We start from the raw sequence: 21,408 nt of genomic DNA on the forward strand, positions 1-21,408 counted from the left end.
TTTTACACTACAGTCAGGACTATAGTGGGGAAAATAACCACAATAATCACATGACAGAAGTTTTAAAACCCATTTTGGTGTATTCCTGTAAAGTAATTATTTCCCATATTCTCCATGATATCCTGAAAGAATTGATCAAATTGCTTGTCTCCCTGTTTAGATTACTCCTCTGAAAATTCCTCAAATTCCTGCACCAGTGGGAAGCCTGAGGTTCATTCCTCACTCTCTGGTCTCCCTCTGACCGCCCCTCTCTGCTTCTCTGACTGCTGCTAGATCGTGCAGACCTCATTTAACCTTCAAGAAGTTACATGAAACAACCTGATAACACAGTAGAAATTCAGAAGACAACACCAGACACAGTGCTCTCAGGCAGACGGCAGAGTGGCTCCGTCATAGAGACACACACATATTCTTCTCACATAGTTGTGTCAAAATGCTGTCAAGCAGTTTTGCTAAATACCATTTGATCACAGTGAATTGAAGAGAAACAGACAGAAACGCTCCGAGCATCAGCAGAGAAGGATTTATATGCATGTACATCGACTAAAAACATGCACGCATACTTTCCCAGTGCTGTCTCTCAGCCATGCCTCCCCACTCACTGTATTTCTAATCAGGCATGGCAGAGGACACCTCAGGTCTCCTCTGTGCTCATGGCAGCCCTGGGCCCTGCTTCTGTGTGTGTGTGAGTGTCGGTTTAGTTTATGTTGGGCGCTAGGCTCTTTGAAGTCTCTTTTAAACAGCCTGGCTCTCTATGACATTAAACAGACGCACAATTCTCCATCCATCCACCTCCGCTCTTTCTCTCTTTAATCCATTAACATCACGTTCCCTCCATATTTCTTTTATACTTCCATCCTGGGTGTCTTGCTCTTTCTCTCTCTGCTGCTCTCTCAGCCACCCCCACTCCCCTGTTCGTCTCTTAGTGATGTCGTCTCCTTTCAAGAACGGTTGCCATCACTACTTCCCTACAAGAACACAATTTCCCCCTTCACATCCTTCTCTGTGTCTCTCTTCATATCCCCTCCTCTTCTCCACAGGCTTAATCCCCCTTTAGAGATTGCACAACTAGTGTTTGTCACAACCACTTGGAAAAACTCTTGAGCAAAAGGATCCAGGACTCGCCTCGCAATTTACGACTGGGATACAAGAGTCTCCCCTCTGGGAATTTCATGTTTTTAAGTGTAAATGAAAATTAAGAGGGAGGGAGGGAGGGAGGGAGATAGTATTTAAATGAGTGAGTGCTGATGAGAGATTGTGCCAGTGTGTGTTACTAATCAGCACAAAGTTTGTACTGCTAATTCATATAATAAACTACTGACATAGTTTATTTGTTTGTTCTCTGTACAGTCTGTTTCATGTCTCTTTTTTAACCACTTGCTCAGTCATAAACAAGTGTGTTAAACTGCATGTTGCTCTTTGAAGTGTCTTCAATGAGAAAACCAGAGATGGTGCTACTATTCAAGTCTGCAAGCTGTCCTCAGATCATATGAGCCAGATAAACTAAACAGTTCCTACGACAACAGTGATGGGAGTGGTGATTGAACAGCTGTAACGCCTCAACTGGAGCAGAACAAGGTACAGGCTAATATTAGGGACGTGAAACAGAACAAGGTCCATTACTCTCTGTGAAGTAGCTGAAGTACACCAACACTCAGGGCAAAAAAAAAAGGCTGGGGTCACTTCATTTCCAGGTCATAACCTTGTCCTGCAGAATACAGAGAAGTCCGAAAGAGGAAGGAGAGCGAGACCAGGACCAGGACAGAGAGAGGAAGAGATAGAGAGCGCTATCATTAACACTGACCGAGAGAGGGAGAGAGACAGTATACAATAATACAGTATTGTGTGTGCTGTAAATCTACTATTTGTGAGTATATTCTTATAGCAAAGGTGGATCCATTTCGCCTAAAACAGACTCCGCTAACAACATCACAAATATGTCCACAATTTAACTAAACAAAAAAACCTTAATTGAATAAGAGCAGATGCACTATTTAGCTGAGCAAGCAGGTATTTATTTAATGAGGATCTGTGTGCCTTAACAGCTTGGCCCCACATTTTAAGGGGGCGCTGATTTGTTACATTTAGGTGAAACAATAAGTTTCATCTTTTTATTTGACACTGTAATATATATATATTTTTTAGCCCCTAACCATTTCCCTCAAGAGGCTTTGTCTTTTGCCAGGCTGCCATTGTAAAAACTAATTTGTTCTTAATTGCCTGGTTAAATAAAGGTTAAAAAAGATATAGATGATAGTGTGTACTGACATCATTAAAGCTTTGCTTTATAGATGTTTTTAGCCCTAATAATAGCACAGCTCTAGGGATGAAATTGTCTGTATGTTGCTGGTCCGCCACTTTGATCCAGACAGAAATATCTGTACAACTATCTGACAGATTGCCATGGAATGAAAAACATTTGTGGTCCCCAGACGATCAATCCTACAGATTTTGGCTCTGTATTTCAGGCCAACATTAGTCTTTCATTTGAATGGGGGAAGTGCCTTGATGCAGTGAGGGTACTGGCGCAGACTACAGCTTGGTAAAACAATGCAGGGCAGTCCAGCAAAAGAAATGTTGCAACAAAAGACAAAAAAGTTGCTCTAGTCTGTACATATTACAACCCACTGCCTTTAAATGCATTCATCTGTAGCTCTAACTGGACTTCCTGGATCATATTTCATTTTCTCACCTCTAGCTTGAACAACACAGACCCACCAACGCTGCCTCTTGCACTGATTTAACACAGGATTACACAGATAGCAAGGTTTTTGACTGAATGCAGCCTTATTCAGCAAAATATCTCAACATCTATTTGATGGATTGGCACCATATTTTACAGATATGAATGTAAAATATTTGAATTAAATAATAAAATCGAGGTCAGGACTGTGTTTATAGTCTTGATGTCTATTCAGTTTTATCAGCTGCATTTCTTTTGTTTTTATATATTTGACTTACATATACTTTATATTCATTTCTGCCACAACTCCTCATCAAAAGTGCAGAGTGTTTACATAAAAAAATAATACTGGTCGATATATCTCCATTGTATCTTTTAACCCTAGAATACTAAAATACTGATATTGGTAACAGCCTCATAAATCGAGTATTGTTCATGCTCTTTAACACCAGCACTCTCTTTTGCTGGCTGATACACCAATACTTTGTTAGAAAGAGAGAGAGAGAGAGAGAGAGAGAGAGAGAGAGAGAGAGAGAGACAAGAAAGTTTAAAGACACGGTGCAAAAAAACAGAGAGTGAAAGAAAGAGAAGTGCCCACAGCAGCGTAAAAGTCCCAGCTGAAATTGATTACCAATTCAAAGCTTGGCAAAGGCGCATAGTGGAATTAAATACTTCAATCTCCAATCACTCGGGCATTTTTGGCCAAAATCAATACATATTACAGTCACAGGGGGAGGTCCCCTGATGGATGGAGAGAGCACAGCTGCCTGGCTGCACCCGTAAACTCAAACAGGACCACAGCACATAGAAATACATAAATAACAACAGACGTATGAACACACAGCATCATGCCTCTTGCTCTGTGTGAAGCCTGTGTACTGTAATTGCTCTTTTAACAACTCGTAAACCCACGTTTATCACTGTAGAAGGAAAAAAAGCGCATTACAACAATTAACCCAATAAGCACAGCATCACAGACTGTTATTTGGTTTCAACACTTAAACACCCCCCTTACACTGAGCTGTTACAGCATGTTTGTGTCAGGGTGTCTGGCTTCTTCTGTAAGTCAGCTGCTCCCAGCACTGCTGCTCCGACTCCTACTCCCACTACTCACGCCAACCCGGCAGGATTTACAAGGCTCTGGCATTACAGCAGGGCTTTCCTGCCTACGAACTACTTTAACACTGTACTCAGATTTTATTCCACATCATCAAAATGTGAAAAATGTGAAATAAATAGACTGTGCGGTTACTTTCTAAACAGAAATTGGCTCCAGTGTAACCACACAGTTTTGTGGCTGTTAATATACAAATCTTCTCAAGAGTATCCTGAGCAAATATAAGTAATGTTCACAGTAGGGATGGGCATGATTAATCGATGATCGATAATTGATCGTTAAAAATGTTGTCGATCACATGAAATCATCGATCAAACGCTGGTTTCAAATAGAAGTTGTTTTGTGTAGTGTGAGTCTTGAAGCAATGCAATGAATTTCACTATGTGGCAGAAATGAGACATCTTACCAACGGCTCAGCTACCTACCAGCTGCCGTAGATATCCAACGTAAACATGAAGAGGTCAAGGCAAAGTTTGGTGTGGGACCTTTTCAAACTAAAAATTACGGAGTTCATTGTAAACCTGCTCCTTGGCCAGGCTACCCAGGATAGCACCACAATGCCTCTGCATCCCGGCTACTTCGGTCCTGTCAGAGTATTTCAGCTGCTCGACTGACTGTCACCAGGCTGTGCTCACTGATCCCTGAGCATGCTAACATGCTAACATGCTAATCAACAAAAATCAATAGGCTAGAATTACTTTACCTTGTTAGCAGTGGACACAGTCACCACTGCAGCCTTTAGGTGAGTCACTCATGTTATTTTATGAGGCTCTAGTTAAATAAGCAGAATTGTGAAGTAACACTATCTCTGTCTCTCTCTCTCGGCTCGGCGGGGTGCATTTTGGAGTCCTTTAACATTATATTTTGGCAAAAACTGTCAGTCTGGAGTAAGATTCTGTTTTTTTGATTAAGTTGTTTTTTGGAAGTGTTTCTAAAAGAGGCTCAATTGTGTTTAAGAGTGCTGTATTGATTGATATGTAAAGAGGTTTGGCTCGGAGCTTTGGGCTCAGCTGCTTTTACAAGCGTCCCGTATCATGGCATAATCTTTTACAGTAAATATATCATGTTAGCTTTTGCAGGACGCTCAAACACTTGAATCCCACAATAAGCAAACATGGACATTGTTAGGAGGTTAACGTTGTGTTAACAGACTTTTAAAAAAAGTATTGTTCAGCAGTCAAGTACATTTGTTACTCTGATTATCAAACTATAATATTTCACTACAGAACAATGAGTTAATGATTTGATATCCCACCCACACACACCCCTGTCAGATTGAAGCTAAATCAGTTTCCATGCAAATATACCAGAGTTAATAGCAGTATGGGGTCGCCTAACCCTTTTCCTACCGATGAACTACACAAAACCTCTTCCTCTTGAACATGTCGTCTCCTCATCTGGGCTTTCTAAACAGTGAGACCATACTGTCTGATACTTGTAGATTACCCAAAACTTTATTTGTTGTACTGTGCTAGTCTTTAACTCTGTACTGCACAGAGAAGCTGATGCAAGCCAGAGATCGCATGAAGTGTTTGAATAGACAGTTTAATTCTGTTGTAGCAACAAAGCAAAGTGAGAACAATGCTTTCAGCTGGGAGTGTAAGTTTCAGGCCACTGTGTCAGCAAAGATCTGACATGTGTCCGAAACCCACAGAAAGAAATTAAATTTATAAATATGTCCAGAAGAGTTGGGTTGTTTATCATATCTTAACCTTTTAAATATAGCCAGTACATCAAGAGTACGTCCCATGCACTTAACATTGGGAAAATAAAAGAACATATAAAATACAAAATACATGTAATTTACAGTAAAAACGACCCGGAGCTACATCAGATCATTTAGAAAAACCTCTGCACTCTTGGTTGCAGCATTATAAACACATGTGAACCTCCACAGTGTATAATTCAGAGGTATTTGGCCACATGTATGAACATTAGCAAACTAAATCCTAAATGAGCAGCTGATGCCGAAGCAAGAGAGAGACAACCAAAAGCTGATCAACTGATGCAACCACGACCACAGCGCTCTGCCTGAACTAACGTGATGCTCAGTTTTCCCGGACTCATACCTGTTTGAGTGACTAAAGGGGTCTCTGGTGAGATGTGCAGGGTGCTCCACCAGCAGAGAGGGCGGAGCGTCAGAGATCCCACTTCCTCCTTTGCCCGTCACTCAAACATGCTCCTTCAAAGAGACAAGAGAAAAACAGATTCATTAGTTGTTTGCATGTGAAGCAGTCGCACTGATATGTTAAACTGTTGTCATCTAGAAACTGAAAGTCTAAGTCAGGAAACACTCTGTGTCTCCCATTTTCCCCTTAAACATTCCAGTGGCATTGAGTGGAGCAGGCACTGTGTTTTTTTCTAAAAGGCATGGAAAAGAGTCAAGAGCGGTACATTTGCACCTCAGGGACGCAAATCCGCAAAGCAACCACAGGAAGAGAAGAGAGAAGCTGTCACTCAAAGGCCTAAAACACACTTCCTGGCCATGCTCACATAATAATAAAATTCATCTCTCTCACATAATCAGACAGCACAGTGTCACCAGGCCTGCTTCCAGTTGTACCAACACTTCCTGGCATTTGTGGAAATGCATCATCGTTCAGTGAAACATGTCTGAAAGAGGACATTAGAACCTTTAGAGTTGTCAGTGATTTACAAATGGTCAGTGTAGCTCTTTATCTCTCTGTGTTGTACTATAAATCCATCATCCTCCCTTGTTCCACACCCATCCAAACGTCAAACATAACCAAAGACTCTCTGTGGCTGCCTTGGAGCGGGATAAAAGGAGCGGGAGGGAGGAGACAGAGGGATGAGGCGGTAGAGGGATATAGGGATGGACAACTGACAAACTCTCAGAACTGCTCATTTCACTGGATTAATCTGCTATTTTTGAAAAATCCGCAGAGAGAATGAAGATGAGAGTGAATATGACTCAGTGTGCACATATATGTGTGTATGTGTGTGTGTCCTTCAATCTGGTCCTTGGCCTACTTTAAAGCCAAGTCATCATTCTTGTCTAGTGGGACTTCATATTGCCTGCCAGTGTATGTGTGCGTATTAGAGTTTGTATTACAAGATAAGCCATACCATACATCTCTCCCTGCCAGCCCACACACTCGTGCGTTAGTGAGTGTGAGGGGGCTGTACTGCAGTGCAGGTGTGCCTCAGTATATGAAGGGTCCAGGCCACCAAAAGTGTCTGTGCCCTTCTCCTCCTGGGTGACTCATCATTCCTCGTCTCTTCCCAACCTTTCTCTCACACACACGATGCAAATTGTCTCTCCTTGTATCTATTTTCTCTCCCTTTATCTTACATTTACGCTGCCCCAAAGTTTGAGTGGAATGTAATCCATCTGCAAATTGGAAGCAGGACAAGCAAGAGCTTCTATAAATACCCACCAGATTCCCCTGACAATCACAAAATAAACCCACACACACACACACACACACACACACACACACACACACACACACACACACACACACACACACACACACACACACACACACAGAGAGAGAGCGGTGAAAATAGCCACACATCTCTGTTTGCCGAACAAACCTCCTCTTATATTCTTTCTGGTTTAATTGCTGCATAAATACTGTATGTTCAAAGGGTAAAGACAGATAAACCACAAAGAGGAAGAGAAACAGACAATAAAAAGACCTCCAGGGAGACATAGAAAACGAAGACTTAACACTGTGACACACGATATGGCAATAATGTACAAAATAACTGTCATGCTAATAAACCAAATTTGAATTTTGAACATCTGAATGAAAGCGAGACTCCATATCTGTGGGGTTCGTTGGGCTCGTCTCCAGCAGTGCAGTAAAGTCGGGAGGTCTTCCAACATATACAGCTACATCAGCTTTTCCTCAACCTGGGTATTAATTGTTCTCTTATTAAATGTAAACCTCAACCACAGACTTTTACAAACACTACAGGGAGCTGTAATACACTGCAGACAGACATGATTTTACACAGTCACAAAATATGCTGGATTTCAACACAAAGAGGCAGTAGTAGTAATAATATTATACCTCACACATCAAAATGTGCTGCGTCACTAGTTAGGTTAACGGATGGAAACTTGTGTAATACAGTACACCACACAAGAGCAGAGATGGACCTGTGCAAACAGTTAGCTGTGTCATTGCAACATGAGTATTTAGGCCAACGCTGCACTGACATAAGAATCCAGTGTTGCAGCCACATCTTAACTTAAATACTGGTAAAGAAAAGTTGGATTGTTGTATCTATTTTTCTTTTTGCAGTCTTCACCATCCCTCTTGTTTTTCCACCTCCTTACTTCTCTTCGCAGAACCAACGCAGAGAATGCAGTGCTGCAGCCAAAAGTCTGTCCTCACCATCCCACCCTACCGCTGCCTCTATCTCCCCGTCCCTACAGTACACTCCCTGTTATTAATCCACAAAGTCTGACTCCTCTCCCACACAGGCCTCTTTCCATTCAGCCCGGGTCGACGTAATTCTTGTCGGAAATCCAAAAGACCAGTGACTGAGGCAGACTAACAAATGCAGAGGTGAGGATGAGTCATGGCTGGATATGTGAAGAACTCTCCCTGCAAGCATAAGTCTTCTTTCAGCGAGCAGAAATCACGTAACACACATCATGTGGTTTGTGCAAGTCTGAACCCACATAGCACCTTGCAAGCAAAACTTGGCATGCTAACGTGTGAGGGCTCAAAGCAGGAACTGAGCCAAACAAGGTTGAGAAGCTCTAAAAAAACCTTTGTTCTGGACAATTTGGAGGGTAGTGTGGGCTGAGCTAAAACTAACAGACAGTCAAATCAGTCCTTCACAATTCCCCGAGCTCAGCGTGAGCACACTGTGACCAACCAGCCATGGCCGAGCATTAAACCTAACTGTTCCGCTTTCTCTCAAAAGACAGAGGCAGACACAGAGGAGAGAGGAGAGGCTGGGTTAGTCAGGGAGGAAAGTGTCTCTTCTCAAGACCGTGTGATAGCTTGCTATCAGCATGAAGCGCTGGCGTGTGTATGTGTGTTTGTGTGTGATTATGTGCTTGGTTCCCAGCCAGGGTTTCTGTACGTGTTATGTGACTCTGTTTGTAGCGTATGCTCTAACAGAGGGAGTCCAGCGATGACATCTTTGGTCTTAGCAACAACAAACAGTGCCAATCTTGTGCCAACTGCGCCTCCCTTCCACCTCCTTCCAGCCGTCCCTTGAACCTCCTTTTCTGTCAAACACCTCATGTCTCCAGTCGTGTGGGAAAGGAAGACCATGAGGGGCCTGCGGCACCTCAAACACGCACAAACACCCAATCCTTGCATGCTAAATAGGGACAAGAGGAAAGGCAACAAAAGATGACAACAACAGTATCTCAGGCGACTGTAGCCGTAGCTCACCATTTTTGACAGCTTTCCAGGGGAAGCCAAGGGAGGAAAAACAGGAATGCCAGGAATAGAGCAAGGAGAATATAGGTAAGAAGCAGCTGGTCCAACTTCCCAGGGACACACCACTTATTCTGAACAAAACGCTCACCCAACAGCCTGTTTTGCTTTCCATAATAAGGACGAGCAATGGGAGCAACGTACTCACCGAGGGAGGCAGGGTAAGAAGAGGAAGAACAGAGGGACAAAAGGACAGACAGAAAAGGACAGATGAAAGGGGAGAGTTACAGAGTGAAAGAGAGATATCTGCTTCCTGTTTACGGAGCGTAGAGAGCACAGGAAACGGAGCAGCAGGCCACTAGACCACTAAGAGGAATGACAGTGATGACAATACACACACACAACCTTCCCTCCTCTGTGTCCTGTCCTCCTGGTTCCACAGAACAGATTTAGCCCAAATTCCCACCTACAATATCTGTCTTGTCTTTGTGACATCTGGAGACTTGAGATTTGTTCTTAGTTCAGTATCTCCTTGCTGTCCCTACTCTTGTCTGCCGCCATGTTAACAGGATCAAGTTTAAGTGCGTTCATGCCCCCAGCTGTGCGCTCAAATGCTCCCGGCAACATTCCCAATCCAAGACAGACTTCCGAGCAATTCAATGCAGCATGCAATCTGCTTCTCTTGTAGCGCAGTGTGAACACATTTTCTGTACTACGGAGGGTGTTTTTAACGGCATAAACTGCATTAAAATGAATGATGCTAAACTACATTTTCTACGTAGTGCTTCTCTAAGAGCGGAGTATCTAAAAGGCTTTAAAACTTACACAGAACAAAGGAAAGTAACACATATATAATATGGAGATTAGTTCTTGAAAACGTCCTGAGAAGTCATTTAAAAAAGAAATGTACGTAAATATAACAAACATCTTAAAGGTGTGAATTCAAAACACTTCCATAAATTTAAGTTCACTGCACACTGGGGATTATACTTGTTCCCACTCTTTGCAAGAGATCCTTCTGCAAAACATTTTCAGTGACATATGGCTGGTATGACAGACATCGCCTACACCCAAGAATAACAAGTTGCTCTCATTGCAATTTTTTTTAAAGGCCCCGCAAGGAATAACACTGCCAGTTTTTATTTTTTCTTCAATACTTAAATAAAACCGTTACTTGGAAATTCTAAATATCTGTTCAAAAATATTTTAACAGTGTGTCTTTGGCTGTCAGTGGTGTTGATATATTCAACTGCAAGTGAATAATGGGTATATGAAAACACAATATTGAATAGTGTAATTTTATTTAAATGTATGTTACAGCACCCATACACACACACACACAACCCACTTCCTAAATATATTTGATACTCGCCTATTTTCAAGTACTAACAGGAAGGTCATCATTACGTCGGTGGTTAGCAAAGGAAATACACAACTGGTCAGTGATGCAATAGAAAACTAAAGAGTACTGTTAAAGGGTACAACTTAAGCACATTTCCAGGTCTATATTTATAATCTGAGGTTTTACTGGAATATTTTTGCATGATTTACTTGTCCTCTTTATTTGTCCTCTACTGACCTTTTATGCTGCCCCTCAGTTCAGCCTCTGTCTAAAACAGGCAGTTTTAGGCGCTGTCTCTTAAAACCCCCCTTCCTGTTCAGCTCACTCTGTTCTGATTGGTTAGCTGCTGTAAGCTGTATCACGGTGGGTGGCTTGGGAGGCCACGTTACCAAACCATGAAACAAGAGTTTCACACAGTGGTAGGATTTCACTATCTTTTCTTGCTCTCTACTTGAAGCTTCTCGAATAAAATCCTTAAATATCAAATGTTTGTGATCTGATCCAAAATATAAGAGTGGACAACGCAAACAACACGTGGAAAAACCTTAGCAACAACCATAGCAACCAAGGCTACAGAAAGCACATTTAAAGCTACCCTTACCTTTGTTACATTTTTACACTTTTTTTGTTTAGGTTAAAATGCTACTCTAAAATATTAGAGAGATCTACCAGGCACAGAAACAAAACATTATTCCAATACTCATAATATTCAGTGAAAACTCTGACCAATCATATCATTCGGTCCGAATGGTATGATACACGGTGATAGCCGTAAACAGACAGTAACGACTGACAATGACAGACAAAAGCCGCTCCCACAGGGAAAAAGAAAAGTAGAGTAGAAAAAGCCACCACAAAGAAAGAGCTTGATGCAACAAGAGCTAAAACAAGAATCAACATCGGCTCTGCTTTCGAGCGATGGAGGAGTCTGATGAAGCTTCATCCAGAGCTAAAAAGGGATGAAATGGTCGCAGAGTTTCTGCTTGAAAGGTAGTTATATTTTGCATAATCTAACATACAACATCTGTAGCAGCTCTTCTGCACTTCATACTGTATACTGGTTGAAGCAGCAATATGGACAGGAGACTCCCATTAAAGAGTCAGGGACTGGATGTTTTCATTTATTGAACATTTTATTATAATTCTTCATCAGCAGATGTCACAGGTGATGGTATAGAGATGATTGGAGGTGGATGATGTGAGGATATGATGATATTTCGGTGTGTATGTGGTCTGGAAACAATATAACAAACGGTAATGTTAATCACCATGGCAACAATGGTATACAATGTAACTGGAAGCTATTGTGTAAATCATAAACATTCAATAAACATAATAATTGACATAAATAAACATTATAATTTCTCTCAAAGTAATATATTCATGTGTTAATGGTGATAAAATAAGTTGCTATTTATCACTAATAACAGAAAACCGTTAACACAGACATCGAACATCATAGTAATGACTGAAAAAAGATCATTTGTACCCTTTGTACCCTTTAGTGTAACGCAACTTCAGTGCAGCAAACATCTGAAAAACCCCTATAATATAACTGGGTAGCATGTGCTGAGTCACTTATACAGTGTGTATAATATCTGCCTCAGCCTCCAACAAAAAGCCAATCTGTTCTTTGATGGGAAAGAATGGCATCTTTCATCTCACTGTTCAAACAGTGCCATTAAAAGCCACTCATCAGCAAATAAATCCGTCCTTCCATTAGCTTCTGCACGTCACTGGCAATCAGCAGCATCATGTAACCTACCTGTCTGTTTGCATGCTCGGCCTTCATTAATCCTGCCAATGCCATTTAACACTACTGAGCTAGTTCAAGTGGTTTGATCTGTGAGACCATATTTCAAAAAACAGACACTCAATAGCCTATTGGCTGCTGCAAAATGCCCAATCAATCACTAGGCAAGGATCTAAATATATACACATTCAACTCCCCATATACACACACACACATTTCCTAACCAAGCTAGTGCTATCAATATTTCATTTAAGCAGCTCCGTCATAAGGTCAATAGTTCCAACACACACACACACACACACACGCACGCACGCACGCACGCACGCACGCACGCACACACGCACGTGCACACACACACACACACTCCTGGTCACACTACATAACCTCCAATAAGCCTTCATTGTGAGTCCTAAATGTTCAGCAATAACTTTGGCTTAATGACTGCAGGTGAAATCCAGTATGAGACTGAGGCATGACTAATCTGGCCATCCTCTTTCCAATCTAGACATCTCTATTTCCTATTACTATGCATCAGTGGGCCCTATTACAATATACACAACGTTTCTGCTACTCTATTTAAGCAAAAATGACTAAAACGACCAAGGCATCATGTTCTGCACAACTTGGTAATAAAAAAAACATTCACATCCAAAAGTGAAAGTATGTTCGCTATTTGACTGCATGAAAGATTTTCTTAGCCAGGTTATTCCCCCCTCTGCAGCCACACTGACCCACATCTCAGCCTCAGGCAGATTACACTGCAACACATATGACACACAAACACACACACACACACACTCCCTAGATACATGAGCGCAGCGCGACTGACATTTGTGTCTTGTACAAATGCAATTTCTGATGGCTTACACACCCCCACGCACACGCACTCAGAAAAACAATGGGCCTGTTGTTCTGTGGTCCATCAGCCAGGAGTAACTGTTGATATGACTATCAGTGTGACCGGGCTACAACAACTCCACTCAAAGAGTCCTTAGCCACACAAGCACACAGACCCACACACACACATGGACAGACACTCAAAAGACGTAACCCAGTGGCAGATAAGAGCTAGAGATGGATGGGTGTGTGTGTATGTGAGCCCAGAGGGGTGTGCTGTACCTTGGTCAGGGTGAGCTCGGTGCAGATAGCTCGCTCTGTCACACAAGACAGAGCACAGAGCTGCCACAGCAGGAGTCCCCTCTGCCCCCCTCTCCTCTACTTCTCATCTTCCTCTCTATCTAAGAGCCTTTTCAAACCTCAACGCACAACCAAGGTTCATCTTCTAGCTACATTATTCACATTTGATCTGGTTAGTTTTGGTTTCATATTACAATTATGGGAGCGCATTTAAGAACTTTAAATGACAAACACACTTCCTGTCATCATCACCTACATGAGCTACGTCTCGCTGTATTTGGCATTGATTGGTTTAGTATGCGTCTGTTGTTGGCGTGCTGTCATTTCAGCGACTAGCCTTCTACTGCTGTTTGAATGAATGGAGGGGAAAAAAAGAACAGATTCTCAGAGCTCTCATCTCATCCTTTCAGAAAATACCTGGAAAGTGTCTGTATTCTCATGAGTTTTTTCCAGTTGACTTTTCATAACATTGTCTGACCATATTTCAATTAAAAACTGGATCTCCTCCTCTCCCCACACCCTACCATGGCTCATTTTTCCCTTTTCCAGTCGTGACGATAGCCTGTCAGAACTTCCTGTAATTGGTGTGACAGTAGGGATTAAAGCAAGAAAAGATATGTGAGTCTAAAAAGCTGTCCAGGAAGAAATGTGCACAATGTACTGAATTAAGTATTATATTAATTTAAAACTGCTCTATGCCTGAATCTCTGCCTGATCTGGCATGGTGTCTGAGAACTTTAAGCGCTGCAATAGTCTGAACCATCCAAAAAATGTTTTCACCAGGGAACTGAACCGGACCATGGTTCAGATTGATCTGGACTGACACCAGCTCTTTTTGGTCAAAGAGAAAAGTCTGAAAGTCCGCACCAAATGACGTAGGTGAGAAAAGGCCCTAAAACTTTGCAGAGTGCAGACTTGCATGTAAGCTATTTAGGAAACTAATCTTGGCGTTGGCCTTCTTTGCTACATTTGATGATCTAAACACTTTAGAAAGTCTAGTCACACTTCTGATTAGTTTCCTTTTGTGGTGCTTTTACACAATTTCATTTGTTTCTGGGTTTGTTTGGGTGCCTAATTAGAAACAATCTCTAAAAGGTAAACAACATTTTCATTTGGCACTTTTTACCCTAACTGGTGTCAAGAGCACTTGAAGAAAGAGCTGAACATGAACATGACTTGACTTTGTTCATAGTTTTTTGAACCCAACTGATTCTACTTGTGATTAATTTGGTTGAATATAGAAAACAAAAACCCTGAGTGAGCTGTATCAGTGACAATCAGCTGTGGCTGTGAGTAACCCAAACCACAGGGTTTCATTCCTTGTTGAAATAAATAGCAAAAACAACATGTTAACTCTTTGATTTGCAGCTCATTTGAAACAAGTCAACTGAGCTGATCCAAGCTTTTATGTACATGTTCATCTGTTGTTTTCCACAGTGAAAAGTCTTTATAAGTAATTTACTGTGCACCAATCATTTGAATAGGAATCTGATGACGGTTGGTCGGTTTTCTGGTAAGTCCAGTCCTCATGACGCATAAACTAAGAGTTTGTAACTGATAAACCTTTCATTAATAACATCTAAATATGTTGTTTTTTACTTTACCGAAGCCAGATCTGAGGAGACTGTGAAGATAATTAGGTGTCAACAACGATGGCTGAGGGAGGGGAATAAAATAAAATCCTCTATAGTCATACATATAACTCCTTATTGTGATATAGAGTTTGAGTATTAAGTTAAGTTTTTTTCTGAAGATCAAATAAGAAACTGTTTGATTGATTTGATAAAATAACCACACATTTTTTTGGCTAAAGTAATTAAATAGCTGATAAATCAAACTACTTCATAACACTCATTGGTTATCCATCTGTCGTATAAGCCCTGTGAGGCATCTGTTATTCGTAGGACGTTTTACTGTATGACCCTCAAAGTACTTTCACTTCTTCTCTAACCCAGACTGAGTAGAGAAGTATGAAATCACTGTGAACAAAGACCGATTAAGAGCCATCATCCAGGTAGGAACAGTGTTCTCTTTTTGGATGAAAGCAGTGAGAAGTGAGTCATAAATCTCGGTAAATCCTCTCTGGGTTTTTCTTGATTTAGCAGCTCTGTTTATATGGTGACACAGTTGCTAAATGTTTAGTAGTGTCGCCTCACAGCAAGCAGGTCCTGAGTTTGACATGCAAGCTATAGTACGTAGTACTCCTGCTATTGCCAGAGTTAATCCCCGTGCACTGCAGTGTTTCAAATCCTAATGACTTTCAAGTGTTACAAAACAAACAGGCCTACGAGCTAGCTGCAGAAGCTAACATAGTATCACAAACACACAGTCTAATAAAAAAAACAATTATTCCAGAGTGAGGAGACACATCTGTGTGTTAATCAGTGTCGCACAATAGTTTCTCAATGAGTCAGCAGAAATTGGACATATTCCACTTCCTCCTATGGCGGTGTAGGGGGGATGGGCAAGGAGCAGGGGCTGTCGCCATGGAAACTATGTCTTTTCCTGTTGGGTCATATCTCAGGCTAGAACAGATGCTGTGAGCAACATACAGACACACGGACTCTTACAAAGAAGGCAATTGTTGGAGCTAAGCTGAAGACTGAGTATAGTCACTTAATACTAGCAGGCTGAGCCGTTCAACATATATATTTTTTCACCCTCTTCAAATGTTCCAAGGTATCAGTGTGACATATTATCCAATGCACAGTATCCTCTATGAAGTCAACCGTGTCATTGACTGGTTTGAAGTACTCAGTACAAAGTCAGACGGATGTGCAACAACAAGTCAATTGCAATTTCAGATGCAATCAGATTCCATTCAAGCAAACAAAGTTGCATTGACATGTCAAGGTTTATGCGGGAATGAGGAAAAACAGGATTTGATTATTTTCCTGATAAGATAAGACAAGTTTCAATGAATGCTAACACGCGTCTCCTGTATTTACACACTGGAATCTGAATTCATTTGATGTTCATTTCCCTCACGCTAATAAAATTCATGTCTCTAAAACTGAGACGCCTTTTTAACACCCCCTTTTTAAACTTTCATTTCTGTGTGCGTTGTGGTTGAAGCACTTAACTTTAATTTTAGGGATGCTCTAATGACCAAGCAAAGAGCCAGGGATAACAGGCACGCTCCAATCAGGCTTTTTCAGGCCACCTATTAATCACATCAAGATTGGAGATTACAATCCACAATGCATCACATATTTGGTTTTATTTTCAAACAAAGCTCCTTTATAACAGACTCTGGATATGCCACCACTTTGCCTCATGTCTGTTACCCATTATTTACTTTTGTTTGTACCCTGTTTTCAATGACAAAAAGAAACATGTAATCTTGTGAACAGCTCATCAGTCACTTGCTGGAATGCTGACGACTTGCAATTTGAGACCCTTCACTTTATATATATCCTGCTGTCATGCATCACAGGTTTGAGTCCTGTCCTGAAACTAAAGTTTCTAAGCATCTGGGAATTAAAAAAAAAAAAAGAAAAAAGTATTTTAAGATGTTTTCTTAATTAAAACACCCAGACCATTTAGATGAACTCCTGTAAAGTGAACCAGCTATTTCAATTTTAGTGACAATCATTCTCAGCCGCTCCTCTCCCCCCGGGCATAATAACTTTTATGGCAGAGACCCCGCTGAAGCTTTTCACTGTGAGTGCTTCAGCAGTCAATACTGTGGAAGAGACTCTAAATAATAAACAGAACATAAGTTGCTGCTGACCATTACACACCCTACCTGTTTTCACACTACAGCAGAAACAGTTGCAGCAGAAAGTGGCTCCAGGCTAAACCCAGTACCAGAAGTGTTTTGAGGGTTTGGAAAGTTTCAGAAATGGATGGATGCAGACGCGCGCCCCCCCCCCCCCCCCCCCCCCACACACACACACAGTCTTACTATCAGGAACACTATCCAACAACCGGAGGTAAATCTGATTTGAAGCAGCAGTTTTTATTTTTATTGTCTTAAGTCTTAAACTGTGCTGACATCTCTATCTACTTATTAGTTCATGATATCATCTCAATTCAACAATGCAGAGACACAGGCATAGCCAAGCAAACGGAGCCAGAAATAGACCATTATTTTCTTGTCAGTGGAGAACCAATGCAGAAAACAAGAGACTGCAACAGGGAGATGAAATAAACCTCTGCTGAATACTGGGCTAAATCCTATTTCTTTATCATTAAGCCAGCAGAAACACTGTGTCCATCCAGCTGAGACACTCTGAGTGTGACAGGCTCTGAATCACTTGCAGAGACCCTATATACATACTGTGCCATAGCTTAGGCTCGCTGCTCTCTTTGCCTTCACAGCTTTTTCCCTTTCCAGTAAAAGTGTTTAAGAGAAGTCAAAGTACAGTGAACAAACATGGACATATTTAGTTAATGAATGATCAGATCACACTCTTCCTATGAATCTGAGCATTCAGGTAGTAAATACTCACAAACATTTCTCATTTTCTGACCACAAATGAACACTGAGGCTTCGTATATATTTGTGTTGGCCTTTAGTTGGTTCCAGCCTGAGCGTGAGCAGGGAGCTGGCAAGACTCCCTGGTGGCACTGGCTGACCCACTTCCATGCAACTCTATCCCTAATGTGACCCGCTGGAGAGCCAGAGGATACACACGCATAAACACACACACGCATAAACACACACACACACACACACACACACACACACACACACACACACACACACACACACACACACACACACACACACAACTGAAATTGACTGACTTCAAACTGAGAGGAAAAAAAACTGCTAAATGCTGCTGATGGCTATCTCTCTCTCTCTTTTTCATCTGTTTTCTGTTTTTCTCACTTTGTATGAGGATCAAGCATTTAAGTCTCAGCTATCTGTTGTAGCAAAACTTGCTAATAACATCCGGAGTGAGTTTCTGTAAATACTATGCCAAATGTAGGTTGCCAGTTTACAGTAGAAGAGGAAATCTAGTAATAACAAAAAGGTGGGATAAAGAATATTAATATCAAACTTCAGTTTTTCAATTATAAGATGATAAATAGTGCATCCTGATAGCAAAGGTGACCATATCATATTCTTTCCAAAAACATGCCCAGAAAGATGTTTATTCTACTCCCCTAAACAAACAAACACAATCAGATTCATGTTAACTTGTCTCTTCATTGTTAAACAAGGTTGTCACAATGCAACAGGGAGGTATCATTGCAACAGGAGGTGCAGTGAGAAGCAAACCAGCTTTTTTTCTGCGCTGCCACGTCGCTAAAATCAATTGATGCAAAGTGTGGAGATACGTCTGTCAGGCGTGTAGGTGATCAGACAACATAATTAAAAACAAAGGCTGCCTCAGAGAAAGAACTGGCTAGAAAGTAGTCCGTAATCAGATGTCTGACTGAAAGTTGATGTTTGGGTTGTTTTCTTGTAAGAGGACGTTTTGCCAGCTTGAACAGAGACACTTTATGCAAATCTTGCTCTATCGTCTCTCCATGACAACATTAAGCCACATCAGTGAGCTCCAACTGAATATTAAGATCACACTTTGTGAAGTTTGGCTGCAAGCAAGTATTATTTTCATTATTAATCATTTTCATGAATGATAGCTTAGTTGCTGGGTCTAGGAAAAAAACTTGATTTGTCTCAGCAACAGCACAAAAATGATTGGTATTCATTTAAAAACGAACAAAAAAAAGGCTGAAAATCCTCACTTTGGAGAAACTGAAAGCAGATGTTTGGCATTTTTTACTTCTCTACTACTGCTGCTTTACTGTCGATATCAATCAACTTATTGATTAACTGACCAGTTGATTCATTTTCAACCACTTCTCTGGCTCTCTTCACAAGCCTGCTTTAAGTCTTTATCAGGTTGCAGCTAAACAGCTAGACGAGTTAAACTACAGAACAAGTACTGCAATGAGTTCAGCACTCAGTTATTTATTGTGTTTTAAGGCCACTCAGACAAACAAATTGCTCCTCTGCTAATATCAGGTCCCAGTGGATGAGCAAGCCTGATGTTTCACTTTCTATTTATATCGGCCATGACAACACAACAAAGGGTGACCTAAGTTTTGGGGGACGGGCAGGTTGGTATGAGCTCCTCTTGCATACTATGAAGTAAGTATGTGTACATGCATGAGTCTGTTTATGTGCATGTGTGTATTTGTGTGTGTGTCTGATCCGGCCATAGTCTGGAAGGAGGAACAATGGCATTCCTGTGCTCTGAGCTCCAGGTGGCTGTGGAAACCCAATCCTAAACCAAGCCTTGCTGGCACACAGAGTGCCGGGAACGCCGAATGCTGCTGCCTCCCTCCGGAGACATGAGCCAGAATAGAGCTATTGTTCCAGACCAGCTCAGAGCAATAAATGCGCCAAAGCCACCCTCTATGAAGAGCACATAGATATACAAACATCAGAGATTTACACCTCACCTCATTTTTGATTTCATATACCAACCGGCAAAATGAAAGGGAAAAAAAATTCTGCTAATTTCGGAAAATTATTTTAAAACACTGGAAGGATGAAACATCTTGGTTGCATTTGTGCACATGCTTTATAATTAGGAGATGTGTAAAGGTTAGACTAATTACATTCCAAAGCACGCTATTATTATGATTATTACCACCTGTATTACTATTTCACAGCGGAGACACATACAACCTATTACTTACACATAGCGTCATAGCTCAAACCACGCAACTACCTACACAAACATTTTTAATTCTATACATGTAAAGGCTGTTACTGGTGTCATTCACTTCTTAGACGCAGAACCCAATTTAATCCTAATCTGGATACTAATCTTACAACAAAATCCATGTCCCAAAGACATGTCTGAAACGCTCCCGCTTTGCCAAAAATCCCACATCAGCCTTCACAAACATGGAAGCAGCACAGAGACACAAACCCACAGGCAGGCACATCTGCTGAGGCCTGAACACACAGTCAACACACACTCTCACACACAGTGCAGGAAACGCATCATGTCGACTCGACAGCCTTGAAATGAGGAACATGATTCATTTCCTCCCAATGCTGGACAGTCATGCCTTAACACAGGGTTGACTTCAGATATACAGCTTTTAGGCAAGGTCCTGAATATGACACACATACAACGCAGGTCAGGAAAATCTTGAGTGCTGAGAGCTAGAAAGTCATATGATCTGTATTTGTATCAAGGCAACAACAGTCACAATTTAGGATATTGACCTAAATGATCAGCTGTACCACACACACAGAAATTCCTGTTCAAAACACGATCAAAGCTATTTAAACTCATGTTCTGGCACCATGGGACTCGTGCTACAGGTCACACAGAAAGACACAGCGGCTCCCCTCCAGAAACACAGCATATTCTCCTACTGCACACCTCCAGACAACTCCACACACACACACACACACACACACACACACACACACACACACACACACACACACACACACAGAGAAGATTAATAATACATGTTCCTCTTCTCCTTCCCTTTAAGGAACATGACAGATTAATTTGACTGGCTCTCCGTCGCTCCTACATCATCATCTGCTCTGCTCCACAACTGCCGACTCTTACAGTGACTCTTGATAAGTGGATCCATTTTCTTATCTCTGGAGATAATGAAAGCATTGTTAATAAGAGCTCACATGAGCATGCTCACTCTCTCAGTCTCTCATTCACTCTTCATCTCTCTCTCTCTTGCACATACACAGGTAAGGCCCCACAGGCTTTAACCAAACCTTATAAAAAGGTCTCTTTAGTGATTGAGTTACAAGAAATGTAATTAACCTCTGTTCCAGTGAGAGATAAAGCTCAATGAGGAAGGAAAGGAGTTCAATCTGACCACTATTTATTTCCCCATCTCTTCTGCAGCAAACTGGAGTTCAGTCCTCTGACCTCTATCAGGACACAGAATACACAACCGAGCACCAAGCAGGGGTTAAATTCCGGGTGTACAGCTCATCTCTGTGGGTTGTGATGCAACACTGGGGCTTTTAAAATGTTCAGAAATAAATGAAGAAACGTT

General features: G+C 41.4%; 2 protein-coding genes across 2 annotated transcripts in view; one reads left to right on the forward strand and one right to left on the reverse strand.

Annotated features, from left to right (window-relative positions):
• The window catches only part of tmem245 (transmembrane protein 245), a 189,094-nt gene that overhangs the window by 38,211 nt on the left and 129,475 nt on the right, over positions 1–21,408 (forward strand). The window lies entirely within an intron of this gene.
• The window catches only part of galnt1 (UDP-N-acetyl-alpha-D-galactosamine:polypeptide N-acetylgalactosaminyltransferase 1), a 41,314-nt gene that overhangs the window by 19,261 nt on the left and 645 nt on the right, over positions 1–21,408 (reverse strand). Inside the window, exon 2 of the mRNA XM_053326549.1 lies at positions 5,870–5,982. The gene's annotated coding sequence lies outside the window, so the exon portion shown is untranslated. The remainder of the gene's footprint in view (positions 1–5,869; positions 5,983–21,408) is intronic.

Source organism: Scomber japonicus, chromosome 10, assembly GCF_027409825.1.
Source record: "Scomber japonicus isolate fScoJap1 chromosome 10, fScoJap1.pri, whole genome shotgun sequence".
Lineage (NCBI taxonomy): Eukaryota > Metazoa > Chordata > Actinopteri > Scombriformes > Scombridae > Scomber > Scomber japonicus.